The sequence below is a fragment of the Cheilinus undulatus genome, linkage group 18 (assembly GCF_018320785.1).
Source record: "Cheilinus undulatus linkage group 18, ASM1832078v1, whole genome shotgun sequence".
Taxonomy (NCBI): Eukaryota; Metazoa; Chordata; class Actinopteri; order Labriformes; family Labridae; genus Cheilinus; species Cheilinus undulatus.
The window spans coordinates 8,019,056-8,025,939 of record NC_054882.1 but is presented as its reverse complement, the minus strand read 5'-3'; the positions used below and the strand labels follow the sequence as shown (position 1 = coordinate 8,025,939).

The window sequence follows — 6,884 nt, the reverse complement described above, 5'->3', positions numbered from 1 at the left end:
TCAAGCACAACTGCTCTAAGTTTCCAATAAGTGATGTCTTTAGTTCACTGCTAGATACTGACTGAGGTGTGTATGTTTTTGCTAAAGAAATTTTTTAGCTCAAAGTTGAGCAACACATTAACATGATTTTTTTGGTGAAATTAAACAAAACAGCAGCTAAATCTTTTGGTACATTAACTGAAGTGCATGGGGAACACGGCATGTCACGGTCACGATGAATAAATTGAAATAAGAATAAGAGCAGAAATGGTCTCAGTTGATAAAGAGACAGTTGCAGGAACATTTGAACATGACAGAAGTGTTTCTTTGACATTAAGGGTATTATTTTGGACAAGTTGGTTCCAAAGGGGCAATGGTGAATCAACACTATTAATGAAAAGTCTTAAGAAAGAAAGAGACCACAAATGTGAAACAATGATTTAGCTCTTCATCAAGACAATGCTGCAGCTCACACTGAGCTCTCAGTAAAGCTGTCTCTGGATCAAAGACAAATCATAGTGCTTGATCACCCTCCATATTCACCTGATCTAGCACACATAGCAACACCTCAGGCCCTGTCAGTAAGTCAGTGAATTGAAAATACCTCCAAGTTTGATCGTAGTTCATGTTTGACACTGTTTTTTTTCTCTTAGTTTCATTGTTTAGATTACCCATGACTAGACTTCCTGTTTCTGTGCCCAAACACAGGAAAGGTTGTTCCTCACACCACTGACTGTAAGCCCATTTGGTTTCATTCTCATCAGTATTTAACAGGCTGCTCTCATTCTTACCAGATAAAGACCCAAAGACATGGCTCAAAAACAGGTGAGTCTTCTTCTTTCTGTAACTGAAGTCTCTGATGAGTTGTTGATGATTTGAAGTTGATTTCATGTGTTTTATAAATATAGTTGTAAAATGCTGCTGCTGCTATTTTTAGATGTTTGAAGGGATCTGAACATTGAGAATTCATGTCTGACCAATCACACAATTTTAAGTGTCTTCTTATGGAGTTTAAAGGTCAAAGGTGAAAACATAAAGAAAGGACTCAAATGTACTCTAGAAATTAATTCAAGGGCCGAGTAAATGTAACAGTTTTATTTAGGTATTCTTATTTAATAAAACCAATGAACATCATTATTATGAGTATCTGGGTTAAAATGAATATTCTTGAGTAAAACTCAAACATGAATCTTGAAGTGAAGTCTACATATATTAAATAAGTTAATTTAACTAAAAGAAATGAAGACTTGACCGACAGATTAAATAGTTTAAATATCTTTCATAATTTCTGTGTTTCAATAATATATTTTAGTAAACGCCATGGAAACGTATCAGTTTTGAGAATAAAAAATATTAGACAAACACAACAGTTACAGAAGCAACACCTACACGCTCTCTAACACAGAACAGCTTAACTTCCTGGTTCAGAGCTCGTTTTACTGTCATTTGTAGTCACTAAAATTGGACTACCGTGGGAGGCAGTAAGGCAGTAAGGGAGGCAGGTTTACCTAAAACTTAAAAGCATGTTCAACAACTCAAAAAAAAATAGAGTTGAAATTGGATTTTTAACTTAACGAAACCTTTTTTTAACAACCCTCAGCTTTTCTGTCTTAGAGAGTGCGTAGGTGTTGCTTCTGTAACTGTGGTGTTTTTAAAAATATAATGTTCAAAATTACTTTGTAGTCTTGTTGTAGCCCTTGGTCCAGTCAGACTGAGAGTAGCTCTGCCTGACAAAAGTGCACCGTTTGAATCAGAACCGTTAGAGAATGCCCCACTCACTTTCACTTCACTGACTCCATTATTTTGAGTAGAAGAGTCAGGTCACTAATAATACGGAGTAGAACTGTCTAATATTTTTTATTCTTAAAACTGATAACTTTTCATAGCGTGTACTAAAATATATTATTGAAACACAGAAATTAAGAAAGACATTTAAACAATTTAATCTGTCAGTCAAGTCATAATTTCTTTAGTTGAATTAACTTATTTCATATATGTAGATTTCACTCAAAGATACATGTTTAAGTTTTACTCTAGAAAATCCACCAATTTAACCCAAATATTCACAATAATGATGTTCATTGGTTTTATTATTAGTAGTTATTATTAGTACCTAAGTATAACTGTTACATTTACTCAGCCTTTGAATTATTTTTTAGAGTACCCAACATAAATGTACGAGTAATGATTACTCAGAAAATTTGGCTCCACCACTTAAAAACTCACACGAAATCAGTTTCAACAAGAATTTTGCGCAGTGTGTTCTTCATTTGTTTTTGGGATTCCTCTAAATTTTCTTTGTTGCTTTACAAAATATTTCCATCATGTTTAATTTGGTTGTTCTTCTGAATCAATTTATGCAGAGATAATTGAAAATGTAAGTTAGATGTACTCATTGTTAATGATTTGTTTCACTTAATTCCAAAGTTTTTGAATCTACTTAGTACTTTTGCATGTAAAAATGTTTGACTAATTTAATTAAGTAAAGTGCAGTAATGTTTTTAGTGTAGTAATACTACATTAAGACGTATATATTTTAACTCCTTCCTTCCTGACTCATGTTCTGATGAGGTCAACGTTTTAGTTAAGTGTCATGTAGAAAGAATCATTCAATCTTGGCATATTTCAGCGAGCTTTAAATCACTGACACTGTGTCAAAGCACATGCAGGATTATAAAACAACCTCATGTTTATGCCTACAAGGTTCCTTTAAACCAGTGGTGTGTACGCTTTATTATTTTTTATTAACTTTTTTCCCACTGTGTGTTATTGTTGTAGCATGATGCACAGCGTGGGGACCTGATTGAATTTTACCATGGGGAGTATCAGCACTGGGCTGTGTACATTGGTAATGATGAAGTTGTCCATGTCACACTTCCAGGTCAGTCAAGTCTGATGTAATATAAATGCACTGAAAACCCAATGAAGTTAACAGAAATTTAAAAAATGAGGCAAATGATCACCTCATTTTTAAGTTGATAAATATAAAAAGATGGTTCAAAGAACTGAAACGTATCAGTTACATGATATTCATAAATATCAATGACTGACTCAAATTTGACTCAAATTTTTCATATGCATACCCCAAGGAAGGGTCGTCCAAACTAAAGCCCAGGGTCCAAATGTGGCCTGAGGTTGAATTTAATTTGCCTGCAGCAAGTTCTAAAAATAGAATGAAATAAGGCCCACATTTGGACATGAAGCTTATGTGTAACTGTACTTCTTAGTTTCAGCACAAGGTAGTGCTACCATGCTAGTTCTATAAACAAACACCTCAACAAGAAGAATTTATTGATGTGGTTTTTTTGTGACTAAATTGTACATGGTAAAGATATTGGGAATCAAAATTACTATCTTTTTTCCTAACTCCCTGATGAGTGTCGGCACAAATAGCAGTACCAATAATATTCCAGGGGCGGAGCCAGTGGCAGCTAGGGTCAAACAGGGACCCCTGAAATCTGACTGACATCCCCAAAAACCTGGAAATGATTGTCTGTTTGCCTTGTCAGCCATTAAATTGAGTGTTTAGTGTTGGTTCAGGCAGGCCATGGAGTCTAATGCAAGCCCTGATCAGCTGACAGCCAAGCTGATTTGCTCTAAACATGCTATTGGCCAGCTGATCCAAACCACATTTTCCACACGCAGCGGTTGTACAGAAATCCGCTGGGGAATCGTACTGTAGAGCAAATCGCTGGAGATACACTTTTCAGCATCGGCTGTTGCCAAACCGCATCAATAGCCATGGATCAGAAAACTCTAAAAAGGAAGTCAAAAGCGTAGAATACCCGGTACTTTCAAAATAAAACACAACGCATGGAATCCCGATCGTAAATTATCACTATGTAAATGGAGGTCAGTCGGTCACAGAGCTACAACAGCGCCACTGATGAGAAAAAGCTGACAGTACAGGAAATTAAGTGGAAATTTTTTACATAAAACCACACATCCTCGATTCAACATTAACCTTTTAACCTCCTAATGTACTTGAATGTTTAACATGCGTCCAGTGGGCGAGGTCACTCCCCTTCAGTCGGAACGATTCCGTGGTGCTGTCTATGTAAATATTTGGTAATGCTTCCTTATTTAAACTCCTCTTGCCTGGCTACACTGCCTCTCCCTCTGTGAGCTGCTTTTACAACCCTCCTCCACCAATCAGATTCATTCATGAACACAGCCAAAATGATCAAAAAATGAAGAATGCATTTAACATGGGCAAAAAAATGCTTTTTTCCTCCTGTGTTCTGAATGCTTTATCTTCTTGTGGTGACTGTATTCCAACCTCTCCTGTTTCTCTCTTTTATAACTCACACAGAACACAAAAAAAGTGATAAAAACAGTACTATCCTGGAAGCACTCAAGATGGGCACTGGAGCAACATTGGCACGTGAGAGCATCTGGGAAGCAGCTGGCACTGATGATTTTAGAGTCAACAACCTCCTGGATGGCGAATACAACCCTCTCAACCCTGATAACATTGTGACAAAGGCGCTTGACATGGTGGGTCAAGACTGGAAATACAATTTGATTACTCACAACTGCGAGCACTTTGCCACAGGCCTACGATACGGCATAGAACAGTCCAGACAGGTTAAGGAGGCCATCGTGGTAACAGTGGCATCAGCTCCTGCTACTGACTTACCTTTTTTGATTGCATACATACTGTGGAAAAGTGTAAAATAATGCTAATGATTAATACACAATGCATTGATGAAGCAGTGTCGTTGCCCAGAAATAGAAGGTTACAGGAATCTGGACTGCTTTGATAAACAGAAAGGCTCATGACACAGAATGTCACACACGCTTACATTAACATACACATAGTATTTTGTCACATATAGTCATATTCATACTATTTTTCAGCAGCTCTGTGAGAGTGTCACTCTCTCTCTCCTCTGCATCCAAGAAGGAGAGCGGATAGGGAAAACATTGTGCAGACGGGCTCCACCCCGTGAAGACAAATGTAACACACACGAAACTCGTCTCTTCTTTGATTCTGCATGGCAAGAGGAGTAGACACTCAGCCGAGTATTTACCTTACATGTGGTCTTTGGAATAAAGTTTGAGTCTAGAACTGAACTTAAGCCTCTCTTGTCCCTCTGTCCAATGAAGAACTGATGCTTTATGCTTTATCTAACACTAGTGAATCAAGAGTCTGTAAGTTTTTATAGCTGTGCTTTGGTATTTTGGACCCTTGGCCTTTACTCACCCAGAAATTGTTACAAGTTTTATTTGAAGTCATCAAACATCTTCTTTCTTATTAAAATTATACACTGGCTTAATGTATTTTAAAAGAGCTTTTGTTATGAACGTTTCATTCCTTTAGTATATATTTTTCATCTTTCATGTCAGTTTACTTTATAAATTTGTTCACCAAATAAATCTTACCTTTTCACCCCAGTCCACTTTTTCAGTGTCATCTGTACGTTTTTAAAACGTCCTCTTCTTTAGAAAAAAAAAAAACACTTTTCCTTCTTCTTGGTATTGTATGGTGATTAAGAGTGTTGGGATATTCATTAAAAAAAGTCATCCATTACACATTACTAGTTACTTTCTAAAAACAAGGCAATGTTACATTACTTTGTCACTCACAGCCAAATGTAACTGATTACTCTACAGTTACATCACTTTTACAGTACTCATCATCACCTGAGATCTTCTTTTACTCGATTTCTAATGAAAGTTACCACTCTAAACCGTACATATTCCCACATTAATGTAGTATAATGTAATGGCACTATTTCATGCAGTCAAAGGCGTAAGGATACATGAGTGATGTCAACACAAGCAGAGATGTTACATGCAGGTCTGACTGTACAGTGTCCATAAAATCATCGTATTCATGCGACTGCTCTTTTTTTTACATTACAAATTTTAATCAATTTACGTTTCTTTGTGGAAATCTGTTTTCACTTTGACATTAAAGAGATGTTTTGTAATTTTTTTTAAATCGAAAAAGCAAAATTGTGTTGACCATGATTGATTTATGAAGCTCAGCGTTTGATCATTTTTAATTCGAAAAGAAATATATATATTTGGATCCCCATTAGCCACTACTGAAGGAGCAACAACTCTTCCTGGGGTCTAAGAAGAGAGCACAGTCATTAGCAAATGTAAAAAGCTAACTTAGTTATGCTGATAACGTAGATACGTAGCATATAGCACTGAGCTTATCTTTAGCTATGTTAGAAACATTCCTCTGTTATCTACACTATACACTATATTACTCTTAGTTTCAGCACAAGGCAGTGCTAAGTACTAAGACTGGCAGTACTAAGACTGTAAAACATTTTGAGAAAAGGATTTATTGCTGTTTTTTCAGGACTTGAGACGTTATAAATAGTAAAAAATAAAAATATTGGCAACCAAAATAATAGAAGTATCTGATTTATAATGCCCTGATGAATTACAGCAGCAAACAGCTGCACCAATGATGTTCCAGGGGCAGAGCCAGTGGTAGCCAGAGCTGACTAGGGCCCCCCTGAAATCTGACTGGACTCCCCAAAAGCCTTAAAATGACTGGCAATTTGGCTTGTTAGCTATCAGCTAGCCATTTAAGCTTACCCAATCACTTTCACATATCTTAACCAACATTAGATTGGTTTTACTAACTTTACTATCAAGGTGAGATCTATAAAAGTGCCCCCCCCACCACCCTTATATATTTCTGTATGTGATGGAAAAACTCACAAAAATATTTTTTCCCCTATGATCTGAATGCTTTTCTTCTTCTGTGGTGACTGTACTCCAACGTTTTCCCTGTCTCTGTTTTCAAACTCACACAGAACACGGCAGCACTGCATATCTGTCAACCCACATCAGCAGCACCAAAGCAACGGTGGCACGTGAGAGCATCTGGAAAGTGGCTGGAAATGATGATTTTAGAGTCAACAACCTCCTGGATGAAA

General features: G+C 36.7%; 1 long non-coding RNA gene across 1 annotated transcript; it reads left to right on the top strand.

Annotated features, from left to right (window-relative positions):
• Positions 1 to 692: 692 nt before the first annotated feature.
• LOC121525824 lies at positions 693 to 5,370 on the top strand. Its single transcript, XR_005993270.1, has 3 exons — positions 693 to 804; positions 2,758 to 2,860; positions 4,292 to 5,370. It is a non-coding gene; the product is annotated as an uncharacterized LOC121525824 (long non-coding RNA).
• Positions 5,371 to 6,884: the final 1,514 nt, after the last annotated feature.